Here is a 22714-nt window from a genome sequence, read left to right as displayed (position 1 = left end):
ACATTGTGACATGGCAAGGCACACTGCTTGACAAAAGCTACTAGAATTTTTTAAATTGTTTAACTTGTCAAATCAATACATTTGCAGCTCTAAAGCAAGCAGGATCGTTTCTTATATTAAAGAGGCATAGATTCCAAAGACAGAGAAAGAGAGATATTGTTTTGCTTCTATAGAAAGCATTAGAAAGACATCATCTTGAATATGCAGTTCAGTTTTGTGCACTAGTTCAAAAAAAGGTTATTTTAGAACTTAAAAAATGCTAACAAGAACAAGGACAGCCTAAAGCGTAACTTTACCCATAACAACTTGATAAAAGGAATGTTATTAAGCAAGGAACATACATTCCATGTTAATAATTATGCTACCAAAATCAATGGTAGCTGTAAATTGTCTCCAACATTGCTCCTGTTTCTTCCTGCTGGAGGCTGCCATTTTGCTGAATCCCTGAGTAGCAGTAAATCTTTAGAAAAAATGAGGAAGGGTTGTAACAGCGCAAACACTGCAAAGTCCTGGGAAATGGTAGTATGGGGTGATCGTGGTATTAGTGGCTCCTGTATGAAGAGCGTAGGATTCCGTGTGGCACTGAGGGCAAGGCTTCCAAATAAGCTGTAGCAACTTCTGTAGATGAGAAAAGGAGAGAGGAGCGCCTCTAAGTGCAATAAGTCTTTTTATTCAAGTCTAAATGTAGAAACACTCACCTGTGTGAAGTAATCATAAGTTTAAAAACCGTGGTTAACAATAGTTAACGGTGGGGTGGTAACCCGGGTGAAGAGCCGTCATCTTACTGCGATGTGGGGAGGTCACCTCTTGGCTGGAACAGCGTGGTGGCTGGAGGGGAACAGCGGTGAGGCCGGCCAGCTGCTTGAAAAAGGAGCGCACTTCCGCCTTCCACGGCCAGTGCATGCTCCAAAACGCGTCGCAGTGCACCCTGGGATCTGACGTTATCACGGCCATGCCGCCGCTACGTTCCAGCGTGCGTTCCATCCGGCTCTGAGGGAGGACGTGCACACCGGCCGGCCTCACCGCTGTTCCCCCCTCCAGCCACCACACTGTTCCAGCCGAGAGCTGACCTCCCCACATCGCAGTAAGATGACGGCTCTTCACCCGTGTTAACACCCCACCAATAACTATTGTTAACCACGGTTTTTAAGCTCATGATTACTTCACACATGTGAGTGTTTCTACATTTAGACTTGAATAAAAAGACTTATTGCACTTAGAGGCGCTTCTCTCCTTTTCTCAGCAGTAAATCTTTAGACTGTAAGAAGATTGACCCCCTACATTTTGGGCACAGTGTCGAAAAATAGAGAGCAACTGAGCATATGCAGAGCAGGGTGAGACAGTATATGACTGGATTTTAAACAGTATAGGCACTTATTTTTATTGTTTTACATAGCTATACCTGTAAAAGGGGTCAGCGTGAAGTGATCTAGCAGGACCTAATTTTGTGACTAAAGTTCCACTTTAATAACTGGTATACTAAAGTTTGCCACATAAGGACGCATACACTGTTGGGGCCTGATGGCGTACACATGTATCAGTCAATGTGCTGTCACAGAGTCATGCTACAACGTTTATTGCCTGCTGCAAAAGCTCACTTGTGGTATTGACACTGCCCTTTAAAGACAGGCATCAATAACTGCTGCCATCCCACCCTGATTGCAAAACAACTTGGGGAAGGTGTCACTGTAGCATAGGACCAGGGGACAGGTATGCATTATGCTGCTCTGGTCAGACCTTAACTAGTCATTTGTAGGCAGATCTCTCATATATTTGTCATCAAAATCTAATCCATATCATGAAGATTATGGAACATTTAATTCTGATTGAATAACTTTTTGTCATCAAAGAAGAGGTTTCGTTTCGTTATATGTTTACTTTTCTACAGAGGGAAAAGAGACAATTCGTAATGGTTCAAGCACCCATTACCTCCTACTAGCTGAGCTAGATTCTCACACAATGGGTAAATTAGGTTCTCATATTAGGGCTGACCACCCACAAGACTGTAATGTGTGCTTTTAGCACTGCCTTTGATTTTAAAGTCAACTTGACAGACATTTCATTTTTCCAAGTAACCATGTAACACTTTCAGTTGACAATGTGTCAACTATCTAACAATTATACCTGTCCAAAATATGAGTTCCCAGCTTCGGACAAAGTAAAGTGTAGCTCAAAACTCAGTTACCAAGCACCCATTACCTCCTACTAGCTCAGCCAGATTCTCACACAATGGGTATATTAGGCTCTCTTATTAGGGCTGGCCACCCACAAGACTGTAATGTGTGCTTTTAGCACTGCTCTTGATTTTAAAGTCAACTTGACAGACATTTCTTTTTTTCCAAGTAACCATTTAACACTTTCAGTTGACAATGTGTCAACTATCTAACAATTATACCTGTCCAAAATATGAGTTCCCAGCTTCAGACAAAGTAAAGTGTAGCTCAAAGCTGAGTTACCAATTTTGGGACATTTATAGCAATGCATAAATTATAAGCAGAGTACAAGGAGGCATTCCTTTCCTCCTTAAAGATACAACAACACACAAGAAATCCAGCATTGATATACAGTTGTGTTCAAAATAATAGCAGTCAGAGATCACTAACCTGATCAATCACTGTTTTTGGTAGAAATGATATTTCTACATGGCAAATAATTTACTAGCAGGTGTAGTAGAGTAATAAAAATCCAACAGACCCAACAGTCATGACATGCATGCTGCTGATTCTGTGTAATTGAATCACTAATTGAAAGGGGCATGTTCACAATAATAGCAGTGTGGAGTTCTATTAGTGAAGTCATTCATTCTTTGAAAAACAGGTGGCAATTATTGCCCTTATTTAAGGAAGGAAGGCAGCAAATGTTGTACATGGTGGTTACAGTGCATTTCTCTCTGACATTCTGAGGAAAATGGGTCGTTCCAGACATTGTTCAGAAGAACAGCGTACCTTGATTAAAAAGTTGATTGGAGAGGGGAAAACATATAAAGAAGTGCAGAAAATGATAGGCTGCTCATCTAAAATGATCGCAAATGATTTAAAATGGCAACTAAAACCTGAAAGACGTGGAAGAAAGCAAAAAACTACCATTTGACTGGATAGAAGAATAGCCAAAATGGCAAGGACTCAGCCAACAATCAGCTCCAGGAAGATGAAAGAAGGTGTAAAGTTACCTGTGAGTACTGTTACAATTAGAAGACGCCTATGTGAAGCCAAGCTATCTGCAAGAAGCCCCCGCAAAGTCCCACTGTTGAAAAAAAGACATGTGCTGAAGAGGTTACAATTTGCCAAAGAGCACATTGACTGGCCTAAAGAGAAATGGCGCAACATTTTGTGGACTGATGAAAGTAAGATTGTTCTTTTTGGGTCTAGTGGCCGGAGACAGTTTGTCAGACGACCCCCAAACACTGAATTCAAGCCACAGTACACTGTGAAGACAGTGAAGCATAGTTGCGCAAGCATCATGATATGGGGATGTTTCTCATACTACGGTGTTGGGTCTATTTATCGCATACCAGGGATCATGGATCAGTTTGAATACATCAGAATACTTGAAGAGGTCATGCTGCCTTATGCTGAAGAGGAAATGCCCTTGAAATGGGTGTTCCAACAAGACAACGACCCCAATCACACCAGTAAACGTGCAACATCTTGGTTCCAGACCAACAAGATTGACGTTATGGAGTGGCCAGCCCAATCCCCAGATCTTAATCCAATAGAAAACTTGTGGGGTGACATCAAAAATGCAGTTTCTGAGGCAAAACCAAGAAATAGAGAAGAACTGTGGAATGTAGTCCAATCATCCTGGGCTGGAATACCTGATCACAGGTGCCAGAAGTTGGTTGACTCCATGCAACACAGATGTACAGCAGTTCTCAGAAACAGTGCGACTACAACCAAATATTCATTAAGTGATTCAAAGGAAAGCAAAATCTTCAAACATTTTTCAGTTCATATAGTGAATGTTTGAGTTTGTAAAGAAGAATACAAACACTGCTATTTTTATGAACAGTCTAATATTCACTTTTCTTCAAAATTTTTTAGAGGAACAACACAAATTTGATATATTTTTCTTCATGCTTTGATTTGGAATAGAATGTGTCGTGTTCCCAATGCATTTGTGTGTATGGAAATAAAAGCTATTAGAAGGATTTTCAGCTTTATTCACTTTTTTCAAGACACTGTTATTATTTTGAACACAACGGTATATCTACAGTCATGGTCTAAAATATTGGCACCCCTACAATTCTGTCAGATAATGCACCACTTCGTCTAGAAATTACAGTATCATCACAAACTTGGAATGCAATTATTTCTTACAATTTTGAGAAGGTGCCAATAATTTTTTCCTGTCCATTTTTGGGTTTTGTGTAGAATTTGTCAGATTTGGCTTTTTGTTCCTCCACTTTTTTGTGTTATACCAATATAAACAAAAGAAATAAACACAAGAATGCCTAAACGTTAGTAATTGCAACATTTTTCTGGGAGAAGTGGTGCATAGAAAGATTTTTCAGTACACTTGAACCATCCTAGGACAGCGGGCTTCACTTCATCATCATCATCATTGTGTTCACCGTTCTCATAAGATTAGTTTCTTGTGCAATTCCATGACAGGTTATGCATTGATTATCCAGGATCAGGGGTTCCACACTGCTGAATGTTCACAGGAATGACTGCTGTGTACTGGGAACCACCATGGCAGGGATTGTCACTGATGAACGTGCACCCATATTTGAAACGTTTACACCATTCAAATGTCTAACTGCAGCTGAGCATCTCATCACCGTACTGTGCTTGAAGTCTTCTGTAGATATCCGCGACTTCATCACCACAGAGACTTCATTGCCACATACAATTCCATGCACGCCCGAACACTGTTGTCTGCCATCTTGATTAATGGTCTATAGATTTGCCTGCGATGTGTGTGTCGTCTATTAATAATAGAACACACTTGCCAATTACTACTGTATGTTGTACCACCATGCTAGCATGCCTTTATACACCTGTAAAATGAAAAGTCCCAGCTTGACTTGAACGCCCTTTGTCTATAGTATATATATAATCAAATTGAGACCAGTCTTACCATAGAGGTATTCTACCTAAAAGGACATCAACATCATCAACTGACAGCACTGATGTGCTTTTAAGTAGGATATTTCTCATGCCTTCTGGTAATCTGCTCTTGCAATACCATATATGTCCCATATTTGGTAACTCAGTTTTGAGCTGCACTTTACTTTGCTCAAAACTGGGAGCTCAAACTTTTAAGCATGCCAAACACTAGTAGATTTTTGAATGAACATTGTACAAACTCCATACTAAATTTCTCAGTGCATTTAAGCACTGGACTGCTGTAAATTCTTAAAAAGCTTTTAACATTCGATTTGGAATAAGTGGACTTTCCCGAACGAAACCACATATACTTTTATAAATTAATTTGTTTGAGAAAAATTTTCTATTTCTTTAAATTTTCTTGTCAGTGCAGTCAAAAAGGAAACTCAATTTGACCCCATTAACGATTAGAAAATTGAATGAACATTCATAAAACAAAAAAATTAAATCAAAATTCTACTAGTGTATGGCTGGATTTAATCTACACGGTATATAGTTTGAACTAGGTTTTCTGTTTTGACTAGGTGGATCAAGAACCAGGGGATATTTATAGTCTTTTTTTTTATAAAAGGACACTGCAAGTAATACTTAATTACAGCTCCTTTCACACCCACATTGCAGGTCATAGAAGGATTTTGGGACTGAGGGAATATGGAGGCTTGCTAAACCCACTTCATGATACTGTTATCTGTTTGTCTGATATGCCCTCTGAGTTGCTGACCTAGAATGGGCATGCATATCACAAGTTCTGACAAGTTCTAATCTACACACTTGTTCCATGTCTATGACCTATGAGTACTAAAGCCAACAAAAGTAAGGCAACTGGTATTCTATAGACGGCCATGAATGGATCAAAATTCTGCCAGTTTAGTAGGGACCCGCCAAATTTCATATCCATGTATTTGCAAATTGGTTATACAGACGTTGATCTACCAATGACCTTCTTGTACAACCAGCCTGTTGAATAAATGTCACTTGATCAGCACCGCTGGCAATAGTGCTGATAAGTGTATTCTGATGGCAGCGAAGTCTCTGCACTGTCAGAATACAATAGCTTAATAGGAATGATTCCGCCATGCACCTCAAATGTGTGGATTGGGAATCAGATCAGTGTTTTTTATTTAACCTGCTGGTTGAACAAAAAAAAAAAATCATCTATGGGCTGCCTAAGAGAAGGCCCTAAAGGGAGCCCCTGTATTACTTAGGAAAAGAAGAATTAGAATTAATCAAACTGTTAATAAGCAACAGAATATATGCCAGTATGAGAAAGTACAGTGCTGTTCAATAAATCCTATCTTAGAATATCAAACCAATCTAGAATACACAGCAGTTGTAGGCAAGGGAGATTTTTATTTCAATCTTGAGATAACTGTACAAAACAATAGAGTACCAAGGTCATAGAAACCATAACAGTATTGTATCATGTGAGATACATAAAAATCATTACATTATCAGTAAACAAGGAACTTGACACATAAGCAAAGCGTATAGTTAAAGCCGTGTTAATCCCACTCTTTGCTTTCACCTGTTGATGTGGCCATTCCTTTAACAGACCAAGCTGTTCAGCAAAAGTGTCAGTTAGAGCTTATAGGCAAACCATTTTTCACTGACAGGGGTGCTTACAATGATCTGCTTTTATTCAATCTTTATCTACAAAGAAAAAAACTGTTTCTGGAACTGCTTAAAAGGTTTTAGCTGGAGTTCAGCATTAATTTGTTAGTCAAGTCCTTCTAAATCTGCAGGTGCATCTAACACTTCCCTCCCTGCAGACTGACAATGTTGCTCCTTTGCTTCTCCACTGCAATGGAGCCACCCTACAACGAGAATTGTAATACTGGTTTTCTCACCAAGTGAAAATAAAGGAAAAAAGTCCTAAAAAAAAGGCAGCCACCACTTTTAGTGATTCATAAGCTTTAATGGATAACATTTTTAGTTTTGGGTTTAATACCACTTTAATTGATTGAAGCAGTAGCATAAGGAAGTCAACTGAAACATAGAGAACTAACATTCAAACACATCTACAGAAGTGAATCACTTTCAAAAGATGAGCTGGGAGATGGAGACTGCATGGATCATTACAGAAGACTGTAACAGTACCAAGTAACTTACTATGGACGGTTTTAGAATTTAGCAATAATAGAATCCACACACATTAGCATAAATACAGCTAAATAGGAAAGCAGACACAGTGAAGTGAGTACAAAGATCCTAGAGCTGCATCCCCTTCTCAGTACAGAGTTCCTTTTCAACTCTTCAAAAACACAATGCAACTGTGCCAGGAAGAAGACTGATGAAAGTGGAACTTTAGTTAAAAAAAAAAATGGCAAACAGTCAGGGTTTTTCTCTTCCTCGTTAAAGTTTCTTACCTGCCCATCTGCATGCACAGCTAAGTGTACAGTTTTGGCATCTGCCAAGATGAGCAAACTGCAGCTCATGCGGGAAGTGAAGGGGCATCTCTGCAAGGTAACACTTTGACCTTTGACCATTCCCTCCTATATTCACTCCTTTGTCCAAAAAGTATTAAAACAAATCTTTGCGCTATACTGTAGATACACTTTAATTACTATTACTGTGTGTTGTTATAAGCTAAGGTTTAGAGAGAGGAAGTCACCAGAAGTGTGACTGTTGCCCCTCCCTCCATCAGATAGTTGCCCTCATGCTAAAATAACTTCAAAATGTGCATAACAGCATACAAAAACAGAGTATTAGTCTTTCATTGCTCTTTTCTACAGGGCTTATCATTTGATAATGTCTTGAACACTCAGGAGTCACAGCATGTGTCATGAGCATGAGGTTAGGCAACTGACAGGCCAATCAAACATGGGGACCACCAACTCTTAAACTGGCTATAGATTGTGGATGATGGATTTTCCCTCCCATCAGAACATTGTATTCTAACAGTGGGACTCCCTTGATCAAGAAAGGTTTTCCAACATTCCCCTTCAAAAGAGGTCGATGTAACAATTCACTTCTGTCACACAGAAATGGCTAAACTTGGATCCGAGTTCAGCCTATCCCTGCTGAACCAACCAGATTTCAGTCCATATATGACCAGCTTTAGATTAGACTCAGAAAAAGTAGGTCAATGCATGCACAGGTAAGTGTACAGTTTTGGCATCTGCCAAGATGAGTGAACTACCATGCACATGGGAAGTGAAGGGACATCTCTGCAAGGTAACACTTTGACCATTCCCTCCTCTGTCCAAAAACTATAAAAAAAAAAAACTTTGGGCTATACTGTAGATACACTTTAATCACTAGGACTGTGTGTGATTAAAAGCTAAGGATCAGATATAGGAAGTCACAAGAACTGTGACTGTTGTACCCTTCCCCCATCAGCTAGTTGCCCTCATGCTAAAAACACTCCATCTCCCTACTTCAAAGTGTGCATAACAGCATAAAAACAGAGCATTAGTCTTTCATTGCTCTTTAATACAGGGTTTCATCATTTGATAACATCTTGCCCAGTCAATAGTCACAGTATGTGTCATGAGCTCCAGGTTTGGCAGTTGACAGGGCAATAGTAATCATACCTGGGGACCACCAACTCTTAAACTGGCCATAGATGGTGGATGGAGGATTTCTCCTCCCATCGGAACATTGTATTCTGAGTGGGATTTCCCCCGATCAGGAAAAGTTTTCCAACATTCCCATTCAAAAGAGGTTGATGCAACAATCCTCTTCTGTCAAACAGAAATGGCTAAACATAGATCCAAGTGCCAGCTTTAGATTAAGCTCAGACAATGTAGGTCATACTACAAAACTAAAAAGGCAAATATCTGTCACAGACTCGACTGCACACTTTAGGGTTCACGCACACTGCTGCTCCTAAACTGACGTTTTGGGGGCTTTTGGTGTTTTTTGCCTAAGCCCCTGAACTCTCCTCAGTAAAAGCCAATATGTCCATGCACCCATATGCTTTTTGAAGAGTATAGGAGCAGCAGCATTTAGAAGCAAAGCTCCTGTCCTGAATGCAGAGAAAATGTGTTCAAGAGAGGATCTTTTGGGCATAGAAAAATGCTAAACATGCCCAAACGCATCTAGACACATCTAAGCACTAGGCACTTTTAGTGCTTGAGCATTTTTTTAAATTTCCATTGCCAGAAAATAATTACAATTCTGGCAAATTAAACAAATAAATGCTAAAATGCCAAATGCACCTGAACTTGTCTAAATGCACCTAAATGCATTTGGAAAAAAAAACGTGGCTTAGGTGTGCTTGAAACGCTGATTTTTCCTGTGAGGAGAAACGTTTGCAATAAGTCAGTGTGCATGAACCCTTAAGGAGTCTGTTTTAAGTCAATATATAAAATTCCGTGGCAAATGTGTCTAAAATTTGCCAAAAAACTCTTTGGTCAGCATTTACTCCATTTATAAAGCAAAACTAGTGGACATTCACCCCAACATTTGCTCGGTGAAAACTACATTTTCTGACATTTGGCAACATCTGTTCTTCAGTAAGTAAAGGTCTTTACTGTAACATTCACCCTATTTATAAAAAGCTAAGTGTTCCCAGATGTTCCCGTTGACCTGTCTATAAATAAAATTTGCCTAGCTGAGCTGACAAATCATTTTATTTTCAACAGAAAATGCATAAATTGTCTATGGAAACTGCTGAATCTGTGTTTTTAATACAGTTTCAGCACTTCAAAGATTGACTGATTTTTTTTTCAGTCCTCATGGCCCCGTAGCTAACCAGCCTGACACACCAGGTATATGGACTGATATCCATATAGCAAGGGGGTAACCAGAGTTTGTCCTTCCCTGTTATGTTGAAGCAGCCTGGATGCCCTTCAACACTGGGGGTGTTTTGAGAAAGGTTCCTCAAAAAATGGAGGTCTTTGTCCTAAAGCGGTGGTGCCCAATACTGATAGGAATCAAGCTCCTTTGCACACCTTCAGAACAAGATTAGAAGCCAACAAGGGAGAGCTTATGTTCCCCTTCCTGGCATCATGAGGAGCAAGTAGTTGGTTGCCCCTTTTATAGTGAACTGGTTTTGGGGGTCATTTAATACATAACTAGGTCATCATGCATATGGGTATGAAATGTAAGCAAATATAAACAAGCAACTAGCAAGAAAAACAAGGATTAAAGTGGTACTAAAAGCTACATCCTCCTACCTTCCTGCTTATCTTGTACAAAAAAGATCTGTATACCTACCTTTCTTTATTCCATTCCAGTCATTTGAATGTGAAGAGGAATTGTCTTGGGCCACACATAAAACACACCAACAATAAGGATAGTTGAGCAGAAAAAGTTGGGCAGATTACAAGTTAGCGATCACTGATTTAGACAATGTACCTATCTGATTAATAAAACTTAATTTTTTTGTAATATTTTTTATTATAAAAGTAAAATATAGCAACATAAAACTAATACAATATTTGACAGTGCTTTTGATAAATGAACGCATCAATATCTGGTTCCATGGTTGTAGTAGCAATTCTCAATTAATTCTCAAGGTGCTCATCAGATTTTTTGGTTCTAATTTTGCCGTTCATGTGCTTCATCCTTACAAATAGTTGCTCATAAATATAAGTGCTGCCAAAAATTGATGACCTAAATAAGGCGTGATTGTGAAAAGTGGGAAAGTTTTCTTTGGGAAGATAGAACTTATAAAAGTCCAGTAAAGAGACACTGTGAAATTTTTCTTCGGCCACATGTGTTGGCTAAGCGCAAACACATTTTTACAAAAAATGACAAAAAAATCAACATTTGTAAGTAAATGTATGATTTTGTGTTGCACTGCTTTAGATTGTATATTCAGATTCTTTAAACCATATAGAAATCTTGTTTTATTGTCTTTATCAGATGCAGTGTTGTAAAGCTCCACCTGACATCACACTAAGGAGTGTATTTATAAAGCAGTGAATCTGGCATTCACCAAACATTCATTGCAGGTAAATCTTCCAGGTGCATGTATTTTAAATAACAGTGACCATTTGGCAACAGTCACAATCTCTGCTTCATAACTATGCCCCTATGTGTTGCATGTTGTTAATTTAATTAGGAAACAGACTGAATTGATGTTGTGCTCACCATACTTATTATCTCAGTTTCCATCTCATTATCCTCCATGACATATCCACAGTGCTGCTCTTGCAAGGGCAATCTTGATGCTTATAATCCCCCAGCCTATGGGGTGACCCTTGTTCTAGTTGTCTATATGCCAACCCTCTTTATACTATCAAACTTTGAACATTAATGTTGAGTTATTTTTGCAGCATTTACTCAATTGGTATTTTTAACACACCTTTCTAACATAATTTTAAGATGATAACAATGATTATTATTTTCATTATCCCTCTATTAGTCATCTTTATAACACTAATGTGATTAGTATCCCTGTTTAAAGAGATTTTTATCCAAGAAATACCTTCATATGCATAAAGAATCCCAAGAGTAGGTAAAGATAATGGCAAATCAAGCAGCTAGACATTCAAAAAAATTTAATTTAATTTTTACTGATATCAAAAAAGTAAAAACATTTTGTTTGTTAAAGCAGCTGCTTAAATACTCCTATTAAGAAGAGCTTGTGAACCCAGCACCTAATACAAAATACCATGTGCAAATAAATGAATGAATACAATTGTTGGCCCTAAGCAGGGTACAGTCACCCAAGCATATTATTAAAGACTTTGGGGTTTATTTACTAAAACCGGAAAAGTGCAAAATCTGGTGCAGCTGTACATGGTAGCTAAACAGCTTCTAACTTCAGCTTGTTCAATTAAGCTTTGACAAAGAAACCTCGAAGCTGATTGGTTTCTATACAGATCTGCACCAGATTTTGCACTGCCCAGTTTTAGTAAGTAAACCCCTTTGACTCAGGAATACATTCCCCCATTAAGCAGGAATCTATTACCCCATATAAATCTTGAAAAACATATGTGCATGGATCTATTGGCTAACATTGAGGGGCGTTTATAGGCAGAAAAAAAAAAGTAAAAAAAGTGGTGTTTTTGATGTCCAGTGTGCATGAGGCCTAAATAGTATTAGCCATTATATCAGGCAAATCTAATTCCCTTGGTTACAATTCAACTCCTTCTAAATAATAGGTGCATGTACAGTATAATAGACCGGAGGACCACGCAAATGCTATTTTATATATATCTAAGTACAAATTCAAGAAAGACATAACTCCTCTGCATGGACTTGCACATGTAACACTACCCCCTTAGGAGTAAGTTTTGGGTCCCCCTACAGCTCTGCTCAGCCAAGCAAAACGCAGTTTCTTCCACACGTTGCATTCAGAGTCACCACACAGTCCTTGAGTTTGGTTTTGTGATTTTATTAAGGGGTTAAAAACTTGAATGGGGTCTAGGGGTATATGGGATTTTCAAGGAAACTGCAAACTTGAGGACAATTTAGAGCAACTATGTCCAAAAATGTGGACAAACATAGTCTCTCATCTACGAACATCCAAAGCTCTTTGGTGTACCTCATCAGACCCGAGATGAATCCTCCCACCCAGCTGGACGAGGGTATTCCCTGGGCAAGAGGGCCCAAAATTTGTAGATTTAGAACAGTCCTGGATAAAGACTAGTTGGGTGTTGCACCTGACCGCCCTCTTCCCTTATCTGGTCCAGGGGCTGTAGGAGTACTCACTGTATCTTTCCCTGTTTACTTGGTGGGTTGGTGGCTGCTTTCAGGCCTTATGCTGGGCTGGCTCCTTCCCTGCTTCATAGGCCGTCCTCCCAAGGAGAACAATGGGACAGAGTAGATCTTCCCTTCTAGTGACTGCCAGCAGGTAGGCCCCCTCCTGGGTCCCCTCCCAGGCTCCTCACTCTAGCCTTCCTCTCAGCCCATCTTCTATCCGACACTGCACTAACTCTTCTCCCAGGCTCTGTGATACTTAAGGGTTGCCACGATCTCAATGCCCAGCCTCCTGCCAGGGGATTGACCAAGGTCCCTCAAGTATGCAGATCTGAGTCTCCTCCCCTCCTTTGTTGCTCCTTCACAAAGCTCTCAGGTTTCTGGAGAGGTGGGACCAGAAGCTCTAACCTTCAGAACCTCCCTAGCCTGTCCTGAAGTGAACTTCTGCCTCACTCACAGGCTGACTCATTTCAGGCTGCTACCTTGCCTAAAAAAAGGAAAAAAATGCTGCTTATTTATTTCATATAACATGTGTTCCTGATAAACAGGTTTATTTTGGTAGATGCAGTGCCCCCTTTTTGATGGGACTCTATATGGGCAGTCTTTATTATATTTGATAGCTTACAACTTTTGGATTGTTCTCTATAGTGTCTTCATATACCTGCAGCAGCCTTTATGGTGCAGCCCCTTCATGTCCTCTGCATGTTCCTGATCTTTGTGCATATTCCTGAGATTCTGATCAGGCAGCCCATCATGGTAAAGACCAGTAGGAATGTGTGGGGATAGGGGAGAGGTAGTAGCTACCTGAAGGTGTCAAATATTTGTTAGAATGGTGTGAAATTTGGCTTGAAGAGCAGGGTGCTAAAAACCACTGCAGGTATGTGCAGGTACCTCTAGGTGTCTACACTTTATACCTACACAAGGTTTGTTTTTTCTTTATGACAGGGACTCTTTAATCACTATGCTACTAGAAACATTTTTTCAGTTTTACCTAATTTTTGCACCACTGCTATTATGGAGTCTCTCTATTGAGATATCAGGGGTCTATTAGACCCCCGATGTTTCCTATGCAATCCACTGCAGCTAATGGAGCACAGATTATAACCTGTTTGCTGCTTTCCTGACCACAGCAGCCAGGAAATGACAGCTCTGGACCCAGAAGTGACATAATACTCATTACTTCTGATCGCCCTTTATTCCACCAATCATTTCGAATCCATGCCTATAGGTGGGACAGCAGAGTCTGAAATACATGGCAAGGGTCATCCAGTGGGGTTGGAACCTTCAATGGGGTGTAAAATGGATTGGACAGCTTTGCAACCACCTAAAGTACTTCCACCTGAAAGCATACAGTTGTTTCAACATATTTAAACACACTTCAGGCTGCTATAGTGGAATTAAAGGTCCTTTTTTTTACCAGCTGCTGTTTATAACCATGCTCTGGTAGATAAATGGTCAATGAACTTTGACAGAGAGTCTAATGTTTTCATTCAGGGCAGACCTTAGCCATGATCTCACAGTGAAAAAGAAAAGCATTGAAGTACAGTCAATGTGTTTGACAGGATGCAGAGGCTACATATGCAATGAGCAAACATGGCTGCTCACCTGTACATACTGTATATATTTACAAACTAATGTAAGAGTATTGAAACCCCACTTCATGCTGCTATTAATTGTTCCCTTGTAATGGTTTGACCCCCTCACTGTATGGGTTAAATGCATGTTTTGTCTAGGGCAGTGATGGCGAACCCGTGGCACGCGTGCCACAGCCGGCACGCCGAGCCTTATCTGTGGGCACGCCAGGAGAATACCGTATTTTTCGCTCCATAAGACGCACTTTTTTCCCCCAAAAAAGGGGGGAAAATGTCAGTGCGTCTTATGGAGCGAATATAGAGCGGCCGGTCCGGTATTTCCACCGCCGCCGTGTCAGAATACCGGGCCGGCCGCTCAGCTCTGCAGTGGCACCGTACCTGTCCCTCTATCCAGCGGCGCGCTGTCTTCCCGGCTTCTGTAGTGTGCGTGACAGCCGGGTCCCAAGTGCGCATGCGCAAGAAGCAGTGCTCTTTGTGAATGGTAAGGCGGTACCTGGGACACATGACAGATCCCAGAAGCCGCCGGACCAATCACAAAGCGCAGCGCTTCTCGCGCATGCGCACTGGGCATCCGGCTGTCCGACGAGCGCCCACACTACAGAATCCGGGAAGACAGCGCGCGGCTGGATAAAGGAACAGGTAAGATAAAAAAAAAACTCTGCGGAAGTAAGAGCGGGTACCTGTCAAATTCAGGTACCCGCTCCCCCTCCCTCCCCAAAGGTCAGCAGTCATCTGTACTGTCCGCAGTCTCTGGTCATCCCTGTGCTTTCCGCAGTCTCTGGTCATCTCCTGTACTGTCCGCAGTCTCTGGTCATCCCTGTACTGTGTCTGCAGTCTCTGGTCATCCCTGTACTGTGTCCGCAGTCTCTGGTCATCCCTGTACTGTGTCCGCAGTCTCTGGTCATCCCTGTACTTTGTCCGCAGTCTCTGGTCATCCCTGTACTGTGTCCGCAGTCTCTGGTCATCCCTGTACTGTGTCCGCAGTCTCTGGTCATCCCTGTACTGTCCGCAGTCTCTGGTCATCCCTGTACTGTGTCCGCAGTCTCTGGTCATCCCTGTACTGTGTCCGCAGTCTCTGGTCATCCCTGTACTGTCTGCAGTCTCCGGTCATCCCTGTACTGTCCGCAGTCTCTGGTCATCCCTGTACTGTTAATTAGTTTGCACTACTGTACGAGTTGTTTTTTCTAAACCAAAAGCTCGATATTCAGGTTTCATTGCAGTGTTGGCACTTTGAAAGAAATAAGTTGGTTTTGGGTTGCAGTTTGGGCACTCGGGCTCAAAAAGGTTCGCCATCACTGGTCTAGGGGATGATGAAAAAGGTGAATTACCTGAAGACTTCCTCTGTGCTGTACAACCCGGTCCCTCAAAGCCTCTTCTCTTCTCTGCTTGACTAGTCACAGATCTTTGCTGTCATCACAATATAGGGCCTTTGAGTGTTGGAAGAAAAAAGCATAAGGTAAGTAAGTCACCTTTCATCATCCTCTAGAACCCTAATGCCCAACTTGCAGCCTTTTGTTACTTATTGTGTGGAATTCAAGTCCCTGTAGAGTCAGACAGTAGTCTGTGCTTTACTTAGGCCAGTGAAGGAAAGCTGGATTCTTGTACATAAATGGCTTGTTTCACACTATCTTACTTTTTCTGTGCTGTCCATCCCTTTTCTCATTTTGTTTTTTTTCCCTTTAATCATTTGTAATGAATCTTGCTGTTACACAAGTCATTTTTTTAATGGGGGTTGTAGAGAACACAAATGTAGATACATTGATTCGAAAAGAGATTGCAAGAGCAGTGATTTCTATCAGACCCCTTTAAACTATAAGTATCTGCTAACGCTTGTCCCTAGTCTCCAACAATTCCTAAATAGGGATGAGCCGAACTGCCCTGGGTTTAGGTCGAGCATGGTTCAGTACTTCAAAGAAGTTTGGATATCAGATCGGAATGCTATTGAAATTAATGGGGGCTGAATCTGTCAAATTAAAATGCCCATTTTCTAGGCTAATGGGCAATTTTTAAAAATTCAATTCGGTAGGGAGCAGTGATTTTTTTTAAATACTGACATTTATAAATGAAAAAGTTTTTGAAATTGCTAGCAAATTACAATTTTCTTCTGGCTCCTTTTTATTTTAAGAAAAAATGTCACATAGACCCCAAAGCTTAATTTGAGCATGCAGCCTGACTAGCCAGGAAAGGAGGAGGGAAGAGCATGCATCATCCCATCTCCTGCACCTTACTAGTTTGCATGCCCTCAATATAGGAGGGGGGGTACCTTGTCCCCATGTTGATGAGGACAAGGGCCTCCTCCCCATAACTCTGGCCAGTGGTTGTGAGGGTCTGTGGACAAGGGGTTTATCAGAACCTGGAAGCTTCCTTTAACAATAAGTTGGCCCCCTGATACTGCCTCTCCCCATGTGAATGAGCGTGATGTAATAGTACCCCTATTCATTCCCCAAAAAAGGTATAACCTAGAAATACAGACACCCAAACATTTGATAAGTCCTTTATTAAACAAATAAAAAACCCACATTGTAAATCTATCATCAATCACAATGCCAACTACCTGCCAACTCGCCAGAAAAAAATCTGACAATTTGCCTCACGCAACTGATCCTGATGCTACTCATAGCAGAATGAAAGCTGCTCTGCTATGTAAAGGAATGGGCAGGGGTAGTGGTGACATTGTTGATCAAACAAGCCATATTTGGTCAATGTCAATGCCCAGATTTAGCCAGTTGCCATATTTGACTAGTGATGTTCACCACTGTCTCCGTACTTTCCCGGTGACATCAGCAGTTCCTAGGGAGGAAAGCTGTGATTAAAGCGGAGCTCCAGGCTCCCCCCCCCCAAAATTTAAGTCAGGAGCTACAAATAATGTAGCTGCTGGCTTTTAAAATAAGAACACTTACCCATCCCGGGGTCTAGCAATGTCCTCACCTGAGCTGATTATTCAATTGGCTTTGGGTGCAGGCATCTGCATTTTAAGTAAGGGAAAGCGGCAGCAAAGTCTTTCCTACTGTGCATGCACTGCGCTTTGTGAATGGTCCTGCAGTCTTCTGGAACTTGTGAAGTGTCCCAGGAGGCTGCGGGGGAAGGAAGGGGGACGAACTTCTGGCTCAGATCACTGGTGCATCTGACCGGAAGTCGGAGCAGACACCTGTCAAAACCATGTACCTGCTCCCCCCCAAAAATGTGGCAGTGAAGGGCAAGGAGGATGCAAACAAGTGGAACTTCCCCTTTTGGATGAAGTTCTGCTTTTATTAAAGTGGTAGAAATACTGCTTGTCTAGATGATATTTGGCTCCTCTCACACAGGGGCAAAACGTGAAAAAGTTCAGTCGGAACCTAGGTTCTTTGATAATGTGGGGAGCCACACTTGAACCCCCCTATAACAAGAAATTGGACCACCATTATGATAGACAAAATGAGAATTTAACCAGGGCAACCTGGTTGGCTCTGAGGAAGAGGTTGTGTCCTCAAAACGCGTTAGCCAGTTGGTCATCCAGGGTTCCATCGTATGGACTCAGATGTTGTTTGGATCATACATCTTGTTCAGTTTGACATGCCTGTGTTATTATGTTCATTGTGAGTATGATACCTATTTTGTTTCTTCAATAAATTATTTTAAACGATAATGCACTAGGTCGGTGCACCCTTTTTCTGTTCCTCCATTTGCATCCAGTGTATTTGGACCACCCTGGTCTGTTGAGGGCAGCAAGCAGTGCATATTCCAGAAAATTCCAGAACATTCCTATTGGGTCTACTGAGTCCTTTCCTAGTGCAGGAGTAAAGTGTTTGTTGTGTTTGATACTTCAACCCCACTGACATTAGTTAAAAAGAAAAGAAAAGAAGAAACAAAAACTAATATTTAACCCCTCACGTATGGCTTCTGTATCTTGTGGCTGCTGTGTTTGGTTTTCCCAGCAGTCACGTGATTGGGAAATGTTTCCACTAGCTCCCAATCAGAAGCCTTGACCATGAACTATCAGTGGCAGCTTGGTCAGTGTACTGGGAGCATTTTATGAGTGCGATGTTAGAACACAACAAAAAAGTATGTGCAGCAACTAGGCACTGCTATGGACATATATGTGTGATGGCTTAAAGCCCTGCTGCATATATGTGTTACATGGTTGGCAAGAAGCTAATAAACAGTGAATCCAATATTCATCAAACATTCACTGCTGTTGAATCTTCTAGATGCATGTGTTTAAATGACAGTGATTGATTCTCCACCAATAAATGTTTGTTGAAAGTCACCAGATAATATATATGTGTTGCATATTGTTAATTTAATTAGTAAACAGACTGAATTGATGTTGTGTTCACCACACTTATTATCTCAGTTTCCATCTCATTATCCTCCATAATGTATGTGCAGTGTTGCTCTTCCAAGGGCAGAGGAGCAGGTCTAAAAATAAAAAAAGAAACTCTGGCTAGCACTGAACACCTCCTCACATGGAACATACTATGTACCGTATGTCCATGTGAGGTCCATGTTTACCCACATGGAGATACACTGGTGTTCTGTGCATCCCCATGCAGGCAGTCCTATTCATGTCAATTGGGACAGAGTGGCTGCATGGGTATAACCACTCCTCCCAATTTGCAGAGCTCCAAATACAGACAATGTATGTTCAGGGCTGTATACCTGCATGACTGTCAAATTGGGAGAAGCAGCTGTGTCCCAATTGACATGAATGGAACTGCCTGCATGGGATGCACAGAACACTTGTACATCCGTGTGCATATAAACACAGCTTATAACACAATTTTCTTCCAGGTTGAATGATGCTCAGAGTGATCAAACCCACTTACTCTACTCTCAGTGACATCATTGCAGACTGGGCTCACAGTACTCCTAGACAGCGCAATCCACACACATTATGTACCGCCCAGCACGCACACTCCGCTCCTCACAAGACCTCCTTCTCTCTAGTTCCCTGGTCTCCTCCTCCCATGCCCGCCTCCAGGACTTCTCCAGGGTGTCACCCATCCTCTGGAACTCCCTGCCCCAACCCATCAGATTATCACCTACTCTCCTCTCCTTTAGGCGCACCCTGAAAACCCATCTCTTCAGGGAAGCCTACCCCGCCCCCTGCTAACCTGCCGACCTCCTCCTCTTCCTACCACTCCATCCCCCACAGCTATCTCCTCCTGTGCCACCATCCCCTCCCTCCTAGATTGTAAGCTCGAAAGAGCAGGGCCCTCGATCCCCTCATGTTTTGCATTGTACTGGTATTGTTCTGTCACATGTTCTGTTCCCCTCTGTAATGTACAGCGCTGAGCGAACTATTGGCGCTTTATAAATACTGTATAATAATAATAATAATAATTATTACATCAACAAAGCACTGAGCAGAAGTTGGCTGACAGGACCTCCTGGCAAAGTACAATAGCCACAGCAGGAGATTCATCCATTTGCACTGTGTAGTATGAATGGAGGAATCTGTTAGATTAGAAAACATCTACAGTATATGTGTATGGCCATTGGCCAATTTAGGGAACTGTGATGTCAGCAGACCAGCCAAAGAACAGAGGCAAAAGGTATGTATTAATTAATTTAAACAAAAAAGTGGCAGGGAGCTTCAGGGAGTTGGGCTTTAAGCTGATCTCTTTGATCTATCTGACAAAAAAATATAAAAAACCCAATAGTTTCCCTTTAGGGCTTCTCCACTGATCGTGTATGCAAGAACACATATACTGTATCTCTATAGAAAAATCACACATGCTTTTAAGTGCATTTAGAGGCAATTCTGATGCCATGCCAGGTAGTTTTTATGCTTTTTGTATACATTTTCCCACCCTGCGGTTTCAGGCATTTTGTGTTTTGTGACTTTCCTAGCCACAAACTGTAAAATGTATGTGAAATGGGTGTAAATCTCTTGTACAAAAACATGAATTTTGTGTCATCCCTACACAGGCTGCAAATGTTTGTAACATGCAGTTTGTTGCATTTCCTGACAACACACTGTTACGTAAGAAGATCAGCTAACAGTAATGTATTTTACCCCACAAAAAATAGGAGTGGTAATACTGCTGGTGCCAATACCCTGTAGTGCAAAAAAAAAAAAACATATAGGATACAGCACCTCTTAGGCTACCAAAACAGGTTTATTAATACATTTTTGGACTTATATAAAGTACAATGTGTCTATGCATAGAAACAATATAAGTGCAGCACTACAAACAATGTCCAAGTGGCAATTAAAATATACGATCATGAAATATAAAAATATTAAAGATGATAGACAGTTCAGTGATGGGGGACTCGCAGGGAGTATAGGTGTAATCCAATCCCAGAAATAGATAAATTGCCCGCTTACCAGAAGCGCAATTACAATGCGCATGTACAGGTTTCATGTAGCCGGGGTCACATGTAGGCGCTGCTTTATAGTACCCAGATGGTCCGTCGGTGGTAAGACGATACTGGCCTGGTCGGGTCACACTGCTCCTTGGGTCCACACAGAGAACCTAAAAAAGCTGGAGCTGAGGTATGGGAACTCAGTGCCAGGTGTAAGGAGTAAAAATACTCATAGTGTAGTATGTTTTAAAAATATTTATTAAATCCAATACGTAAAACCATAGGAGTTACAAAACACATGCCTGCAGCCTGTAGCCAGTATAAGCAGCTTGAAAAAAAGATTCTATGCACTGACCAGTGAAAACCATGGGTGGGCCGCCGGACCACCTGACCCGGCGGCGTAACGTCAAGGCGTGCAAAGGCTCCTCCTATTTTACACAATGTGTCTATGCATGTTGACAGACCCTCTCCATGGGAAGTCCTTCTATTCCCCCACCCCCCATTTTGGCAGAACGGGACTGCTCTCCCATTTTGGAGCCCCGTTACCACGCTGAAGTGCACACCGGAGTGTATGATCCACATGGGAATGGAGTTGACTGAAGCAGTTTGATACACCGTGAGCAACAAGCAGCCAACAAAATGCCGCTCATATATCTGACAGAGCAGCAAACACAAGTGCTGGTGGAAGTGGTGAGAACAGCTCTTATTGCAAGTATGCTCATGTTGGATAGAGTACTATTCCCAGCTTATACTCCATCACACTAGCCGTGGATCAATTAGCTGCAATCTAAGTAGGACTGTTCCATCACTAGCAGGCTCGACCCGACTCAGATGTTATTGGCGTGGTGTAAGGAGAGACTGTCACATGTATCTTGCCATCATACTATACATACAATGCTGCCAATTCTCAGCCAGAACTTATTGCCTTTACATTGCATGAAATTTAGCAGTTAGACTGAACTTGTTGCATTTACATATGCAATCTAGTGGTATCCATATATCTATATTGTTACTTGTCAGATATAGGCTGCTACCTCCCACTGCATACTATCAGCAGTATTTCCAATATCCAGTGGATGAAACAGGACTCCTTGGTTTAACATCAATAGGAGAGATAGAGGTCTTGGGATCTTAGGATCCCTGGGGGGCACATGGGGTGCAGTGGGGGGTATTTTTTGGGGGGGTCTTTTTGAGAGGTGTTGTGAACAGTAATGTATTGGCAAAATTGTCAAATGTAGCAAAATATTAAAATATTTTGAAATTAGTACTGTGACTAAATATATAACATCTTTTTAACAAGCAGTGAATAAGCTGTAAAACAAGCCCTCACTAACCACTGAACCTGCAAGCACGGTGGAGAAATTCATCCGCAGATTTTACTAGAGAAGTAGTGAAGTCGTTGAAGACTGGTCTCAGCACTCTGCTCTCCACCACCCAGAGCTCCTTCTCTGTGTTTTCCTTAGATATTAGACAGTAGCCAAGTCAATGCTGGGAGGGGGTAGTACAGTGAACAGAGCTGCTGAGTCACCGCTGAAATTACTCTGAAAGTAGAGAGAATAGAGTGCTGAGACATGATTTGGATGAATTGACTACTTCTTTTAGTAAGCTTTGAGGATGAATTTTCCACACTGTCTGCAGCTACAGAGATAAGTGAAGGCTTGTTTTAAAACCTGATTATTATGCATGATTGTATATTAATTGATGACTTTTTATGTTTTACTATATGGTTTTTGCCTAACACTATACTAAGCACCATGTCCAAGGAGCATGAGCATTGTTGGTTGAAATATTATGCAGGGGAGTGTGTCATACAACTAAAGACCCAGACCTTTGCACTCTGTGTGAGATAATACTACCATATTTTTTGTTTGTTATACAGCAATAACATGTAATAATGTAATGTTATTGCATTCAACACTTCCAGGATGCCAAGTCTGTATACCTCACCATGCTCTATGGTTCCCTGCTCTGACCTCTACATAACTATGGGATATAGGGATCAGTGGAAAAAGCATGGTGTGCGGTAGGAGACACAGAATGCCAAAGACAGTGACTGGGACTGCATGATGGGAACGGAGGGGAGGTAAGAGAAACAGACCAGCAGATTGGTGAGTTTAAGAGCTCTTCATT

This window comes from Staurois parvus, unplaced genomic scaffold (assembly GCF_062004578.1).
Source record: "Staurois parvus isolate SC_StPar_1 unplaced genomic scaffold, SC_StPar_1.0 ptg000662l, whole genome shotgun sequence".
NCBI classification, from domain to species: Eukaryota; Metazoa; Chordata; class Amphibia; order Anura; family Ranidae; genus Staurois; species Staurois parvus.
The sequence above is the reverse complement of the archived record's forward strand: the minus strand, read 5'-3'. Positions refer to the sequence as shown.